Source organism: Ochotona princeps, chromosome 9 (assembly GCF_030435755.1).
Source record: "Ochotona princeps isolate mOchPri1 chromosome 9, mOchPri1.hap1, whole genome shotgun sequence".
Classification (NCBI taxonomy): Eukaryota; Metazoa; Chordata; class Mammalia; order Lagomorpha; family Ochotonidae; genus Ochotona; species Ochotona princeps.
The window spans coordinates 65225108-65241685 of NC_080840.1; positions in this window are offsets into that span (position 1 = coordinate 65225108).

Genomic DNA, 16578 nt, shown 5'->3' on the forward strand with positions numbered 1-16578 from the left:
AAGAGGTGTCATATATTATAGAAAATACCCACATGTTTCATATTATATATACTGTTTACACGCTGATTTTTCCACTGCATAGTGTATCTGTGACAGTATTGGACATTGCATACTAATACACAGTTGATTTTCTTTTTCTAGTTCCTTTGCTTTCAATTAAATGACTACATGGTCAGAATAGCCTAGAATATACTGCAGTGGCAAACAATTTCTGAATCCCAGACTTAATACTGCAAAGCTCCACTTCTGGGTCACATTACATGTTTGTCAGGAACTGATTCAGAAATCTATTCCATGTTTATTTCTCTGGATGCACCAGGCCAATGGAGCAGCCTCTATTGGTGACTCTGGCCATAGGTGAGAGAATTCTAGAGGGAATCACACTGCATTAAATATGGATGTCTTAAGTGGCAAATGTCATTTCTGTTTACAGCATTGGCCACTCACAAGCAGAATGAACCCGGGGAGCTAAAAATATTCGAGTATCATTACCAACAACCAGCGAACACATTTTATATATCCTAAAGTTGTATTTATTTGAAAGTCAGAGCAACAGAAATTGAGATAGGAAAAGACTGAGAGGTATCTTTCATCGGCTGGCTCACTCCCTGGTGACTGCTCTGGCTAGGCTACCAGTTCCAAGCCTGGAACTTCTTCCATGTCTCTCTTGTGGGTGGTAGGAACTCAGGTACATGGGTCATCACTCACTGCTTTCCAAGGTGTTTCAACTAGCAGATGGGCTGTAAAGCTGAGCAGCTGGGACTCAAACAAGCTCTCTGATATGGGATGCTGGTGTTGTGGCTTACCTATGCTCAGTGCTGGGCTCCAAGCTCTTCTCTTAAATTACTTTGCTATAGTTACTTTAGTGTTCTCTCTTAGAAGTCTTCCAGAGATACAACTGACCACAGTACATTCTGTGCTAGAATGGGAAGCAGCAATGACTATAGTATGTGGGTGGCTGTTCTTCATCTTAATCTTTTCTGAATTACCTTTAAGGTACAGTCAAATCAGAACCATAGTCATGGATGCTGTCTTGAAAGTTGCCATTAGGGAATCCAGTGTGGTGACCTAGCAGCTAAAGTCCTCACCTTGAACTCACTGGGATCCCATATGGGTACCTGCTCAAATCCCGGCAGCTCCACTTCCCATCCAGGTCCCTGCTTGTGGCCTGGGAAAGCAGTCGAGGACGGCCCAGACTTGGGACCCTGCACCCGCGTAGGAAATCTGGAAGAGCTCCTGGCTCCTGGTTTCGAATCGGCACAGCTCTGGCCATTGTGGTCACTTGGGGGGTGAATCATTGGATGGAAGATGTTCTTCTCTGTCTCTCCTCCTCCTCCTCCTCTCTCTCTCTCTCTCTCTCTCTCTCTCTCTCTCTCTCTCTATATATATATATATATATATATATGTATATGTATATACATATAACTTTGTAATAAAATAAATAAATCTTTAAAAAAAAAAGAAAATTGCCATTAGAAAATGGAATCTCCTAATGATTTCTTTTCATTGGATTTTCCAATAGTCCAAGAGGAGGTTGATTATACTATGTGAAAATACAATTCTATGATCAAATTATGTTTGCAAAGCATCATAAGCTGACTTTTAAACACAATATTTTTCACAGCTTAAATGAGAGGGGTGAAGAAACTATAAATTCCCAACAAAGAAATATACTTGGTAGTTTCTCAAGGTTATTTGGCCATGCGGCTATTATGAGGCTAATAATAACCTAATTCTCAACAGTGTATGTAGGGAAATACTGATCTATGATGTTAATAACATCAATCAGCAAGTAAATATTGAGGATAAGTTTTATTCTAACTGCATGTTCATCATCCTGTGATGACAGAGAAGCTAAAGCCTTGTCTCAAGTAGGCTCTTGGGAAATACAAAAAAATAACATTAAAAATCCAACAAATTCCTGCGATTTATACAGAATATAGATAAGCATTTTCTTGACACAAAATATTTTGCTTTTCATATAGATTCTAACCCTTTGAGTCAGTTCTAGTGTCCCTTGTGGCATTTACGAATCCATTTGTAATGAGACCAATTCTTTCAGTCTAATGGGTACTCCAAGTGAAACTCAAAGGAAAAAAATACGTTGGTAGATGCATGGCATCCATTTCTTTCTTTCTTTTTAAAAGATTTATTGATTGATTGATTTTGAAAGTCAGGGTTACAGAGAGAAGGACAAAGAGAGAGAGTAAGAGAGAAAGAGATCTTCCATCTATTGGTTCCCTTCCCAAATGGCCACCATAGATGGAACTGAGCTAAGCTGATGTGCGAGTATTCATCATTGTCTCCCACATGGACGGAAGCATTTAGGCCATCTTCCACTGCTTTTCCCAGCCCATTGTTAGGGAGCCAGATCAGAAGTAGAACAGTCAGTGTTAGTTCTTATGTGCAACCAAGTCCTCTTTCACAATAAGTTTGCCACAATAAGCCAAAATACCTTGGTGGCAGGAGAGGGCTGCCAAGGAAGGGGAGTGGGGCAAGACGAAGGAGGACGGGGAAGAGCTGGGTGGGGGTGGGGCAACAGAGAGCCTGTCTTGTGGTGGAGGCAGGCAGGACAGGGCTGTGAGGGATTGGTGGGTAGGATTGCGTTGGTGCCACATGGAATTGGTAGGTGGGCAGGTGGGATTGGCAGGTAGAGAGGGCTATCAGGTCCAGCACCATGAGGTTATAGCGGATTGGTGGGCAACCAGGATGCGAAATTTGCCAACCACGGGAAGGGGAAGCTGATATTTAAAATAATGCCCAGTCCAAAATAGTGGGGGCCTTCAGGGCCGATGTTTGAGTTACTCCTGACAGGACACAAACGCATGCCCATGTGGAAAGCTGGCATCACAGGCAGTGGCTTCACCTGCGTGCCACAGTGTCAAGTCACAGTTTCCATCTCCAGTCTGTCTCCAGAGTCGTCCTTCAACAGTGAATGCAAATTCTTGCATAAAATGTCTGAGCCAAAAAAGAAAGCAGAACATATATACATACACACACACACGTGTGTGTGTGTGTGTGTGTGTGTGTGTGTGTGTGTATCTGTCTTCTTTATAAGTTACTCGGTCTGTGATGTTGGGTCATTATAAAAGTCAAATGAACTCCCATGCCTCCTGCATTCAGGAGCCTCATGGCCTCAGGACGGTGGAGGACTTCTCTATAACCTAAGACTGGATTGCTTAGTATCCTGGGGAAGAAAGCTCAGTAGAAGATCAAATCTGAGTTTGAACAAATAAGAAATTTGACCCAAGTGTTATGCAGCAAATCCATTGCCATGATGCATGCCACTGCTCCATGAGTTTAAATCAATTGTTTCTAGAAGAAAGCATTAAAGAAAAAAAAAAAGGGTTCCGAGCAAAGTTTATTGCTTAAAGGGGAAACCTAGGAGGCCTTCCAGATCTGACAGTATTCTGTAATTTGTCACTGGCTTTTGCAAAACAGAATGGAACTCATGGGTTTTTTTTTTTTTTTAAAACTCATGGGGTTTAAACCTTGCCAATCTATTTCACATTGCAAGGAAACTAGGTCCTCAGAGTCCCAGAAGGAAATAATTGCTCACTGATAAGAGCCCAAGCAGAGGAGTGGCTAGGAACATTCCAAACATGTGTGGAATCCACACAAGGCCTTGTCTGGTCTGGGCCTCAAAGAGAGGCTCCGCTGTGGCGCCATCAGAGGTGCAACCAAGGCTGATGTGCTGGTGGATGGCTAATGGAGGCCACAAGCGAAACTCCAGATTAAGTTTGTGACTGGAACTGGAAGTAGAGGAGGAAGGAGATCATTCAAGCCTGCTCTTTGAATGGGTATTTTTCCCTATAGGACAGGCTTCTGTAGAGGACTAGATTTCTGATTAGCAATTTGAAACTTCTATCAAAGGACAAAATTATAAGAGTTTAGTTGAAACATCTTAATTAGTTTTAGTTGCAATTATAGAATCAGGCAACTTCATTTTGTTAAGAAGAACAAGTATTTTAATGGGCCGAGCAGGACAGGCTAGTTTACAGAAAGCTTGAAGAAAGCAGAAACCCGAAGAGCAAAAGGCAGGTCGGTCATTTCCAAGTTAGAGAGAGAGGACACAGAACCACAGAGGAATAGCCAGAGGGTTGGCATTAAGTTAGTTCTTTTCCGTAAAGGTTAAAGCAGAAAGAGATTCATTATCATGCCTTAAAAATCAGTGTGTTTATAGCAAATCGGGCTATTTTCTTTTTAATTATGATTTCTCCAAAGTCAGATAAACAGTTTCAGCATCCTGATGTGGAACTTCAGCCTAACTACTCTGCTTTGATCTTTTTCATGGGGGTCTGGTATAAGATCTTACACCAAAGCAATGGTCTCTTGTAATTTTTATATAACATTTCATGGGAGTATCTGAATGGATCCTTCCATTGGCTGAAGCAATTCATTCTGCAAATCTTAATTAGATATCCACCATGCATAAGGTGCTACTGGGAGACACGGATGTGAGAGAAATACAGCGATGGAGATGATGTCACCTTGTCCCTTCCTTCAGGAATTCAGTTGGAAAGGAGAATAAACAAAAATTGCTGTAAGAAATATTCGCCATGTGTTAAAGCAAGGCAGCACAAATAACAGACTTGCGAGCTTTCTATGATGGACTTAGGACCACTTTTTAAGGACTACATATTGTACTATAGGAGAAATCAGTGGGGGCATGATGTTTGCATGGAGGAGACGTCCGAGAGCCTATGGAACTATGTTATAAAATAAAAAATTTTTAAATTTTAAGAAGATAATTAGAAAAAAAAAGAGTTTCCGGAGAATAAAGTATTAATCTTTTTAAGCCTATGAGATACACGTTATTGTTACAGTTTTTACAGAGGTCAGGTTAAGAAACTTCCCAAAGTTTCCATAACTCAGAGTAAATCTAAAATTTGAACAGAGTCCCAGACTCCAGAATGCAAGCCCCTAAATGCTTCTGTGAAATCTGGATAATGCCTAAGAGTGGGAGGTGACACCAGGCAAGGATTGCCAGCAGAAGCCAACAGACACAGGAAGAGGCAACAGAGATGCTGTCCCCAAGAGCCTCTGCAGAGAGCAGGCTTCTAATGACATTTCTATGTGGGCCCACAGTGAGAGGGTACGTTTCTGTGAAGTCACCATTTCGTGGGGATTTTCTATAAAAGCCGCAAGAAGCCAATATAAACCATTACTTAAGAACATCTACATATGCTTGCACCACCACATATACTCAGGATTCAGAAACGGGACCAAGCTGCTTTGGCTGAGATTGGTTAGCACTGATGGTAAAGGCTGGACAAGGGCAGTCTTTAGAGTGGCACCTGGAAAACACACTCCTCTGGGCCTGGCATGGTAGACTAGTGGCTAAATCCTCGCTTTGCACCTGCCAGGATCCTGGCAGCCCCACTTCCCATCCAAGCTCCCTGCTTGTGGCCTAGGAAAGCAGTGGATGATGGCCCAATGCCTAAGAATCCTGAGCCCATGTAGGAGACTCAGAAGAAGCTCCTGGCTTCAGATCAGCTCAGCTCTGGCCATTGTGGCCACTTGGGGAGTGAACCAGCGGACAGATCTTTCTCTCTGTATATCTTCCCTTTCCAATAAAAACAAAGATAAAATAAATCTTTAAAAAGTGAAATAAAGATGGATGTGGTAGGGTGTGCAATGGTTCACAGGATCATCTTTTACTGCACAGCCAGCTTTCTGGCTGCGCCACTTCCAATCCTGCTCCCAGAGAATAACCTGGGAAAGAAGCAGAGAATGATCTGAGCACTGGGGCCCCTGCACCCGTGTGGGGAACCCACCTACAGGCTCTTGACTTCAGATCGACTCAATGCTGGCCATTGTGACTGTTTGAGAAATGAACCAGCAGATGAAAGAACTCTTTCTCTGTAAGTCTGTCTTTCACATAAAAATAAATCTTACAAAAGAAAAAGGATGTGGTAAAAGAGTGAAGTCAGCCATATCATCTAAGTTTTACCTAACATGACTCTTTCAATATATGAAGACATTTTTGCTTGTTCTTATCCTATTAATATTGGTCTCCCCACCCTCTGGAAAATAAATATTTTTAATGTTCCTGTCTAATAGTTTTTAAAATAATCAATATTTACTCTGAGTACAGCATTTCAGTTTGTGTGTTTTCCATTTTTTATGATTTCTTCTTATCACGCGCACTGCTTAAGATTACTGGAAGTTTTAAGATATGGGAAAAAATGTGTGTTGCTAAACTTAACATAACTGTTTATATCCTTGTCATTGGACATAGGAGAATACTTCAGAAAGTTCATGGGACAGTTCAATCAAAAGCAAAGTTTATTATTGTACAAAAAAAAATGAAACCCATGCTTAGTTTTCTCACCCTATGCATGATCCTTAAACTTCCAAGTTTTCAAGCTCTGCCCTTGATCTTGGCCTCTGACCTCTCTAAGCTTCCATCTCTGGCTGATCTGGCCTCTCAGGGCAGTTTGAGGACCAGTTAAGAATGATAGGTAATCCTTGCATGGCCACAGCCATAGTCACCCTTGCGCTGTGGCTGATTTCAGGAGACCATTTCCACCGAAACGGCCCACTTCAATGTCAAGTTCATGAACTGAGTGAAATTCCTCATGAGTTTGCCCCAACCTTCAGCGTCATTTTACTTAGTTCCCCAAATTCAAGCTCTCCTCTTTCTCCTGAGCCCTCTGCATGCTTTCTTTTCCCAGCCTCCAATCTCAATACCCTAATGGCTAAAGTCCTCCTCTTGCACACACCAGGATTCCATATGAGTGCCAGTTCGTGTCACAGCTGTGCCACTTCCCTCACAGCTCTCAGCTTATAGCCTGGGAAAGCAGTAGAGGTTTGGCTCAAAGCCTTGAGACCTTGCACCCATTGTGGGAGACCCAGAAGAAACTCCCGGCTCCTGGCTTCAGCTCAGCTCCAGCTGTTACAGCCACTGGAGGAGTGAACCAGCAGACAGAAGACCTTTGTCTCTCCTCCTCTCTGCAAATCTGCTTTCCCAATAAAAGTAAATGATAAATATTTTTAAAAAATATTACGTCTGAATGGCAAAAGCTCAGAGACTAAAGTGCTTTGCCCCATCACTTTAACGGTCTTCCTCCCCTCGACCTTTCTTTCATCCAGGTGTCCTAAAACCTGATTGTCTACTCCCCCAGACTTTCCTCCTTGACACCTTCCTGATTGATCTTTCCTAGGGTTCTTGAGCATGGTCACTTCTTCACTCACTAAAACACCACCGATACATGTCCTATTACAATGGAAAAAACTGCTACTGACAAAGTCATCTAGCTGACTGTGGACTCAAGTGCTCCTTGTCAGAAAATAAAGGAGATGCCTCCACAGCAAGGTGTAAGAGCTTCCAGCAGCTCTTTCGCCATTAGCATCTGCTTGGTGCATAACCACGAACTCAGCCTGTGAACTGCAGTCCTCTCTGGTTGTCATGACAGTCTGCACAGAGAGGCTGTGGGTGACAATCTGACACAAGCGTAATCAGTGACAAGCATTAGTGGAGCATGTGGTGTGACACCAGTACCGACAGGCAATAGCAATGCGGAAAACAACAAAAATGCAAAAGGGCTGTAAGTGGAATGTCAGAAATAACGTACTTGAAACACGGTACTTACTAGAGAGGGAAATGATGGACAACCACATGACAGCGAAAGACACCCAGGGGACCAAGTTCAGCTGAGGGCTGACTGGAGTGTTCTGCCTGGAAGAGCTGGTTTGGAAAACAGAAAACCGTCACACAGCCCCCAGAGAAAGAACAGGCACTGTTTTGTCGACACTCACAACTCCACAGGCATGCCCCAGCTGGGACCAGGTATGGCAGGTTTGTTTTGTTTGTTTGTTTGTTTTGCTTTGCTTTCTTACATGCACATATCTCAAACGTAAACTCACATTAAAGATTATGAAACATGTCTACCTCATTCCAACTTCTTCTGTGAATTCCCAGCAGAACCTGTACGGTTCCACTAGGCTTCAGGAGCTAAGCAAACCCCATGGGGGAAATGTTTGCCCAAGTGTTTCGCTGCTGGACGGGCGAGCAGATGGGAGCGATGGCGTGAGGGAGGGGTTCAGATCCAAGCACATCTCAGCCTGGAAACCTGTGTTACTCCCTGTTCTCCCTACGAAAGGTTCTTTAACTGCCCCCACTGCCACCCTTCCCTCCTGCTCAGCTTCTCCCCTGCCTTCCCGACGTCCCAGCCCTATCCACAGGTGAGGAGGGGCGAGCCAGCCCTTCCTGTGTCACACGGGGACACCTCCGAGGTGAGCCGAGGTGACGATGGCTATGCTGCCTGTCTCCGGTGGGCACCTTCACCCAGCCTGGGTCTGATACCTGGGCCTCTCTGCTTCCCTGGTCCCGGTGTTCCCAGGAGCCCCAAAGCTCTCCTCTGCCCTTGAAGGCAGCTTCACCAGCTGGCAAGGACGTGGCATCCATCCGGCTCGCTTTCCGGAAACCACAAAGAGCTCTGGCTCCTCCTTACGTGGCAGCCCTTGAGACGCCAGTTGATCCAATTAGCCCTGATTAAAGAGAAGAGTTCAGATCGGCAAGCTCGGATTAGGCGGCAGTCTCAGGGGAGGAAATCCCGGTTCGTTTTCTTTCAGGTGGCACGGAACCAGAGGAGCATTGCCTTGGCACCAGTTCTTGGGGCTGCGGCGAGCAAAGCACCTATTCCTCGTGAGCCCTGCTTTTGCCCAGGTACTTCTCTCCGCTCTGCAGGCAGCTCCTGGGTCCCCTGTGGGCGCCAGCCAGCCAGCCAGGACAGCGGGCTAGCCTTCAGGGCGACTGGCCTGAAGCCCAGGTGCCTTCTGCAAGTTGGCATTTGATCTATAGAATGAGTTTGGTTCACAGCTCTGAGTCGCTGAAGTTCCAAACGACAAGAACAATTTCGTGTAACGTTCTCTTGATTTTACATATCAAATCCTGTGGAAAGCATTTCTAAATGTACTATAATTATGATGATTAAAAAAAAAACTGCATTGAAGCAATTGAAGCAATAGCCTGACGTACCTGTGAATTCCAGGAAGTCACATGCCAGTGGCCTGAGTCCTGGACCGGAGGCTCCCACCTGCGTGGTATGCAGAGGCAGCACGCATCGGCCAATCCCTGCAGCCAGGAGATTTGCAGCCTCTGTCTGGGGATTACTGTTCTATTTCTGCTTCCCTTCTCAGCACATGAACATCTGTTCCACACTGCTTGTGTACTGATCATCCACTTACACACTGCATTCACAAATACGAGATAAGAAGAAAATAAGTTTCACAGAAAGCAAAATATTATGATCCCGCATTTATCTGGATCAAGCAAGCAAGAAAGTGTGAAAAAAAAAAAAAAAGAATGTTGTCCAGCTTTAATTTCTAAAATAATCAAGTAATCACATAAGAATTCTTATAGCATTGTAGTTTGAGTATCCAAAGATTTTTTTTTAAGTGAGCAAATGTTTATCTTTTATAGATTGTTTTCAATAAGTAAACAAAAATTATTTAATTCCTTTACTGTTTTTTAAAGACTTAGTTTGAAAGTTAGAGAGAGAAAGAGAATTCGGCATCCTCTAATTCATTCCCCAAAGGATTCCAAAGGCTGGGCCAGGCCAAAGTCAGGCTCCAGGAGCCAGGAGTTTCCTCCAGGGCTCCCACATGGCTGCAGGGCCCAAGCCCTCAGCCATCCTGTGCTGTTTCTCCAGGAGCTGGATCAGAAATAGAGTAGCTGGGTCGTGAACCAGAACCGATTTGGGATGCTGAACCACAGGCAGTGCCTTTGCTTGCTGCGCCATGGCACTGGCTTCCCTTTAATTTTGATTCTGCTCAAAAGATTATAGAAGTTACTTTTCAATTCTTTCTTTTTGGCTACTACTTGATTTAATCTAAGACTACTAGAGAAAAGACATCTACTTAGCTCCACAGAGTCAGGCCAGGTCATGAACTCACCATCACTTACAGGCCTTCAGAATCAGAAGTGTTTGAGAGAAGCTGACCTGTGTTAAGTTAGATACCCCTTCTACTGCATAACAGAGAAGAAATCACTTGACTCCCTCACTGAAGATTCATTATAATGTCCATTTCTGGTTTTGTTTGCTTGATTGTTTTTGCTTGGCTTCTCCATAGAAAGCTACACTGCCTGGGGCAAGCCATTGACCTAGTGGCTGAGACTGGACACTTGTAGCCCATATCAGAATGCCTGAGTTTGAATCCTGACTCCACCGTCATTCCAGCTTCCTGTTAATGTACACCTGAGAGCCTCGGTAACATCTCAAGTGGTTGAGCTCCTGCCCTACCCATCAGCAGCTGTCAGCTTCTGGCTTTAGCCAGCTCTAGTCCTGGCTGCCATAGGCATTTGGGGAGAGAACTAGCAGGTGGAGAGTTCTTTTTCCTGCCTTTAAAAACAAATGAAGCTAAAAATTCAAAATGTATGTTCAATTCACCAAGGCTCTATCAAACAGGTTCTGAATTTTCCTTGCAGTTTGATTTTTATCACCACTCACTTTTAAATATTTTTGTTTGCTTGAAGGTCAGAGAGGCAGGAAGACAGAAGCAGGGGGCCTTGGGGAGGAGGGTTCACCCTCCAAATGCCCACAACAGTAACGGCTGGAGCCAGGAGCCAGGAGCTCAATCCAGGTCTCCACGTGGTAGCAGGGAGCCATCCCGGGCTACTTCCTAGTCCCGTCACTGGTAAGAAGGGCATCATACCCAGGGGCTCCAGTGTGGAACACAGGTGTCTTATTCAGGTCTTAACTGTTAGGCCAAATGTCCACCCATTCTGTGACAGGCTTTGCACTGTCCATCTCCTTCATCTAAAACACATGCTTCCCTCCAGAAGAGTAAACCCACTTGCTTGTTGCACAACCCCAGCACCTAAGGCCTGCCTTTTAGTCCTTAAAAAAAAAATGGCTAAGTGACTCAACAGTAACAAAATAAATAAGCAGAGAATTAAACTAAAGGTGTTGATGCTGACATCCTTCTTAACAGACCCTGCTGAGCTGGCCACAGCTCCTACCAGTCCACTCGATGGTCTCATTCGACAGCCACATATCCTCTCCTTCCCTGCAAAGAGTAGGTCAAGAAAAATGAGGCTAAAACGAACCAATTATGGTTCTTTCCAAAGACTCAAAATCTTTTAAGCAGCTTCTCATGTGCTACCCCCTCTAAATTTCACTACGAGGGGGCAACAGAGATCAGTCTCAGGGGGAGGGATTCCCCTTTGAAAGGTCTATACTGCTGTAATAATACGGGGCAGGGGGAAGGTGGGGGGGACAAGAGCGAGGCAGGAGGCAGCAGTGGAGGGGGGAGTACCCACATTGAGAAAACCATATCATAGAAAATAATAATAGCAATAATAGCTATCATTCAAGGCTGTTAACCTTTTTTGTGAGTTTGAAAGTCATTAGCAATATCCTGACCTACGCTGTCAATTGCGGAAAGGTAAATATTGAGCGAGTGCCCGTGCCATTCGAAGCACTACTGGCTAGAGAGTGTTTGTTCAAGGTGGAGCACTGCCCAGGTAATTATAGCAGAATGAGGGCAGATCCCCTTTCAGTGCTGGGACACGCAGGAAACATGACTGGAGCCAGCAACAGCTTCCAACAGCTGTTGGAAACAGTGAAGCTCTCTGAACCTCCTCTTTAGGTGTGGGATTCGGATGGTAACTGCCAGAGTGCTCCTGTTAACAAGAATTAGAAAACCTAGGGCCCAGCACAGTAGCCTAGCAGCTAAAGTCCTCACCTTGAATGCAACAGGATTCCATATGGGCGCCGGTTCTGACCCCAGAAGCCCTGTTTCCCATCCAGCCCCCTGCATGTGGCCCGGGAAAGCAGTTGAGGACGGCCCAAAGCCTTGGGACCCTGCACCTGCGTGGGAGATCCAGAGAATGCTCCAGGCTCCTGTCTTCAGACTGGCTCAGCTCTGACTGTTGCAGCCACTTGGGTAGTGATCCAGCAGATGGAAGATCTTCCTGTCTCTCCTCCTATCTGTATATCTGACTTTCCAAAAATAAGTAAATAATCTTAAAAAAAAATTAGGAAACCAAAGCAAAAAGAAGAACTGAGAAGGAAGTTGTATCAGGCCAACAATGATTAAAACAGGATGTGCATACAGCCTTGGCTTCTCCAGGCCCAAGAGGAATCCTCCCTCAGGGTGAGTAGCCATGAGGGGAACTTGGGAACTGGATTCATGTCCTAGCTCCTCCATGCCGCCAAAAGCTTGCAGCAAGATGAGTCTGGGAGGATTCTGGGCCTTGGGGTTGGGGGCACCTTGCAACCCTCCACAGCGTGGTGGCTGTGGCGGGTGCCCCTGTCGGGCGGGATCCAAGGCTGGAGTCTCGGGCCAAAGCCACTACCCAAAGGCAGTGGCTGAGTCCTTGGCTTTGGGTGGCCAATGTACCAAATGGTGCCAGGCTCTGCCTGCTGGCCACCCAGCGGCGAGCTCTGGGGTTTTTAGGATATGAAATTGCTGCTTAGGGACACCCATGAATGAGGCCAGCTTTAGTGTAGGTGAGACATGAATTTCTGGTGATTCTCAGTAACAGGGTCATGAAACTTCAGGGCAAGAGTGGGACTGAGACCTGATGGTTTGGAGGGTAGCGTCCATAAGATCTATTTAGGCCAGACTGATTCACCAGCCAAATTAGGAATCCTGAGATGGGCTGTTAGCATAGAGCATCACTGACCGCCACATACCAGTCCACACCAAAGCTATGGCTGGAGGCCTGCTTGGCAGGGCTAGGTGCCATTACTTGACTGGGTGGTGGAATAGTGGACTGGTCACAAGCTTCAGGGTCAAGACACTAACCAGCAGTGAGAGAACTTGGTCCGGGGGCAAACTCTGTGGGGGAAGGGTGGGCCTAACCCTGTGGAATTACAAGTCTTGCAGGTTAGCTCGCAAGCTGGGGTGGCATTGGGCTAAGCCAGGAGTGACCATGGCACCTGCCATCACTCACGGGTAAAGGAACTGACGGCAATCTGGGCAGGTCAAGATAGCACCACCCGAAGGAGCATCCTAAAACAGGATGTGGAGTAGGCTGAGCTGCCAACGGGAAGGGGGCGGGATGGGCAGGGCCAAACAAACTTCAACTCACAAACAAGAATAGAAATCAGGATGGAGCACATGTCATTCCAGCCGAGGCTCTTACACCAACTGGTCTGCAGGAGGCAGGGATACTATGCCACAGCATTGAAGGCAAAGGCTAAGACAGGTGAGGGGAACACCTGTGGGCCTCATGTGAGCTAGATTGGGGAAGGGCCTGATTGGGCTGACTGCTCCAATTGGTGCAAGCAAAATTAGAGTGCGCAAGTGTTGGCAGGGCTTTGCCACATCATCTGATGGCAGAGACTGGCACCGGGGGTAAATTCTGTTAAGTTAAATGCCAGAACCACCTGGAGAGTGCGCAATCCAGAAGTTGGAGTGGCCTAGTAGGGAGAGTGTGGGCACCTGCCTCGTGGGTAACCACTCCCACTGGAGAGCATGAAAACCAGGACAGGGGCAGGTGTTGCTAAACAGAAAGGCACCTGCCAGTATGTGTGTGGGCTGGATAGTAGGCTGGTTGGGTTGAACTAGGCTTCAATGCCCATTTCAAGTACCAGAGCTTAATGGGAGGTGGGACAGACTGAACAAGCCTGCGGTACATACTCGCATGCATGGAAACTATGGATGGGAGCAGGCCTGGTGGAGGTTATGGGGAGTCGCCCCAACTAGGCTGCAGCTCCCACTAGTTTGCGTGAGGACCGAGTATGAAGTGGGTAGAATCGAGCTGGACCACAATACCCGTTGGTCCAAGTGGATGACAGGGCTGGAAACAGAACTGACCCAACAAAGACCAGTCACATGAAGCAGGGCTATGACATTAACAAACACGCTAGAGAACCATATCCGGGGAAGATTCTGTGGGGGATGTGTAGGCCAAACCCTGTGGAAATTCTAGCCCCACAGGTTACTTCAAGAGATGGAGAGGTGATGGACTAAACTAGGTGTGACCAAGGAACCTGCCATCAATCACACATTAAAGAACCGACAAGTCTGGACAGGTCAAGGCAGCAGCACCCAAATGTGCATCCTGAATAGCGTGTGGGGTGGGCCAGGCTGCAACGTTCACCAGCTCATGCAAGGCCAAGAACCATTATTTTTGATATTACAACTGTAGATCCTATTCTTGAGAAAGAGACCTTTTAGAAAGACAGCCTTGAGACACACGACCAGCACCCTCACGGACACGCTAGACAGGCCCTCGGGAGGTGGCTTTGCCTCACAATAGGTCTTAGAAGTTATGTTAAAATGTTTACGTCACGGTGGGAGCAGGAGCAACAATCAAAATATGTTTTCAGGAACCTCCCCGTTTGGCACTTTGGTCTAACCCAGGAACTTAAAAAAAAAAGAAAGGAAAAAAAAAGTATTCATTTCTATTCAATGTCATTGTTTCTATACCAAGCTAACGATGAAAATCCCCTGAATAAGGCAGCCAGCAAAGCACACACTCTACAGGGCCTGGTCAGCGCCGAGGTTTACCTGCAAACCCTGCTGCGTGTTTAGAAGAATGTCACCTAGCTCACCTTATCTTTAAAGTGTGTCCTCCCCCTGGCCCCGAGCTCCGGGGGGGGTGGGGGGGGTTTGGGGCGGCAGAGGGAGCTGGAACAGAGGCAAGGTTGGCTTCATGGTGCAAACTGCTTTTTGTGGAGACCAGTTCAGCAGGTCGCTACAGTTGGTGAGGTCTCAGTAGGCATGAATGTCACGGGATCACATGAGGTTTCATTTATATCTCTTCACAGCGAAGTCAGACACTCGGTGCTCTTTACGGCTGATACCAGTTGCCTTGAATCTGCAAGATTTGGGATGTTTCACAGGGTTTTGTCGGTTATGACAGAATCAACATGACACAAGATAACATAGTACAGCAAGCAGTCAGAATGAAGAAATACACAAACTTCAGGAGAAGAAATGAACCTACTTTTGGGCAGTCCAGGAAAGGCTTTTGGAGAAAGTCATACAGGACCTAAAACTCAACACGCAGATTACATGTATGCACAAGGTGAACATGTGAAGGTGGCTAAACATACTTGGGATGAAATTCAAAATGAGAGGTGAGAGAATGTTCTCAGAATGAAACAAGAAACCCTGGGAAGGCTCATGTGATCATTACATTGTTGAAACTGAATGAAATCCACGTGTCTTCTATGTGGTCCACAAGGGGCTGCCGATTAAAAGTTGGGAGGCGGAAGAAGAGGGAATTACAAAGCCATCCTATTTTGGCTTTGGAATTCCTATCAAGGAATTTATAGACTATCCCAAGCATCTGAGGCACTCATCCAGCTGGGGGTCCTTTCTCACTCTAGAAAGAGTACTCGAGCCTCTAAATTTCTCAGAGATTTCACCTTCAGTCATGTGTTAAAGGTTGACCCTCAGACTGAATCTTAGGTTGAAAATTTAAGGGGGTGAAAGAAGTGTAGACTGGAGGATGATGTTGCTGATCGGAAAACCCAACAGCAGGTGCACTGCTCTGCAGGTGTGCTGTGTTCTGACTGCCCACGTGTGACAACTTGAAACACCTGGACAAACCGACTGTCAGTTCAAGGTCAGAGATGTGAAAAGACTGCCAGTTGTGAGAGACCAAATCAAAGATAATGTTAACGTATGCTTTGCTCCCAGATTGAATGTAAGTAGTATTTTGTGTATTTCTCACAAACCCTCTTTCCATATTGCCATCACCTAAACAGTTTCTAAGAAGCAAAGGGAACGTGCATAGAGTAGTGTCAGAGCACCCTCTGCTGTGTGATGCTGGAAGTGGCACAAACTCCCCAGGAAAGGCAAGCTGAATATTTGTGACTGGCTCATCTGAGCACCTTGACTATCTCACAGGGATAGTGAAACAGATCGGGGGAAATGCTTCCCAAGTGTGATAATAAAAGACTAATATTTCACCTTTTACAGCTTTGTGACAATTGAAGCCCTTTTAAAAGCTACAGGTAGACAACAAAGGGATGTTTAAGGGAATGTGAGTAAACTCAGCTAAGAATAAATAAATATGGGCTCAGTACTATCTTAAACTCAAATATTCACCAACAAAGTTATTTGAAAGAAAACTAAAATATTTCATAAACGAAAAACACAGGACCCCATGATTTCCTATGTGTAGCCTGCCACCTAGTGTTCATTTGTAGAACTACAAAAGGTGAGTTCATTCTGGGATAAAGGAGTTCATTCTCGGATGGAGTAGTAGCTAATCCCCTCCTAAGTGGAAGTGGGAGACTGAATTGCTAGATATAAGAAACGTTATTTCCCAGGAAACAATGGTTGTCAACAATGGTTCTCTGGTCCCATGACGTCACTTGAGAAACTGTTTGAGAACGTAGATGGTTTTGTCAAAAATCAGATTTACTCAGGTGGGACACGCGACGCTATCCTGTTTGAAAAGCTCTCCGGGGTGGGTCACTGCAGAGGGGTCTGTGCCCACACCGAGGTTCACACGGGTGCTTGGTGTAGTTCTCGGGCCTGTGTGGGTGGTTATGCAGCCACTGCAGGCTCCCCTTGGACACTGATTCCTTTGGCAGAGGAGATGAGGCTGTGATTATGACAGCTGATGTAATCCTCCTCTCACGCCTAGCCTGTGTGTTACCTTGGACT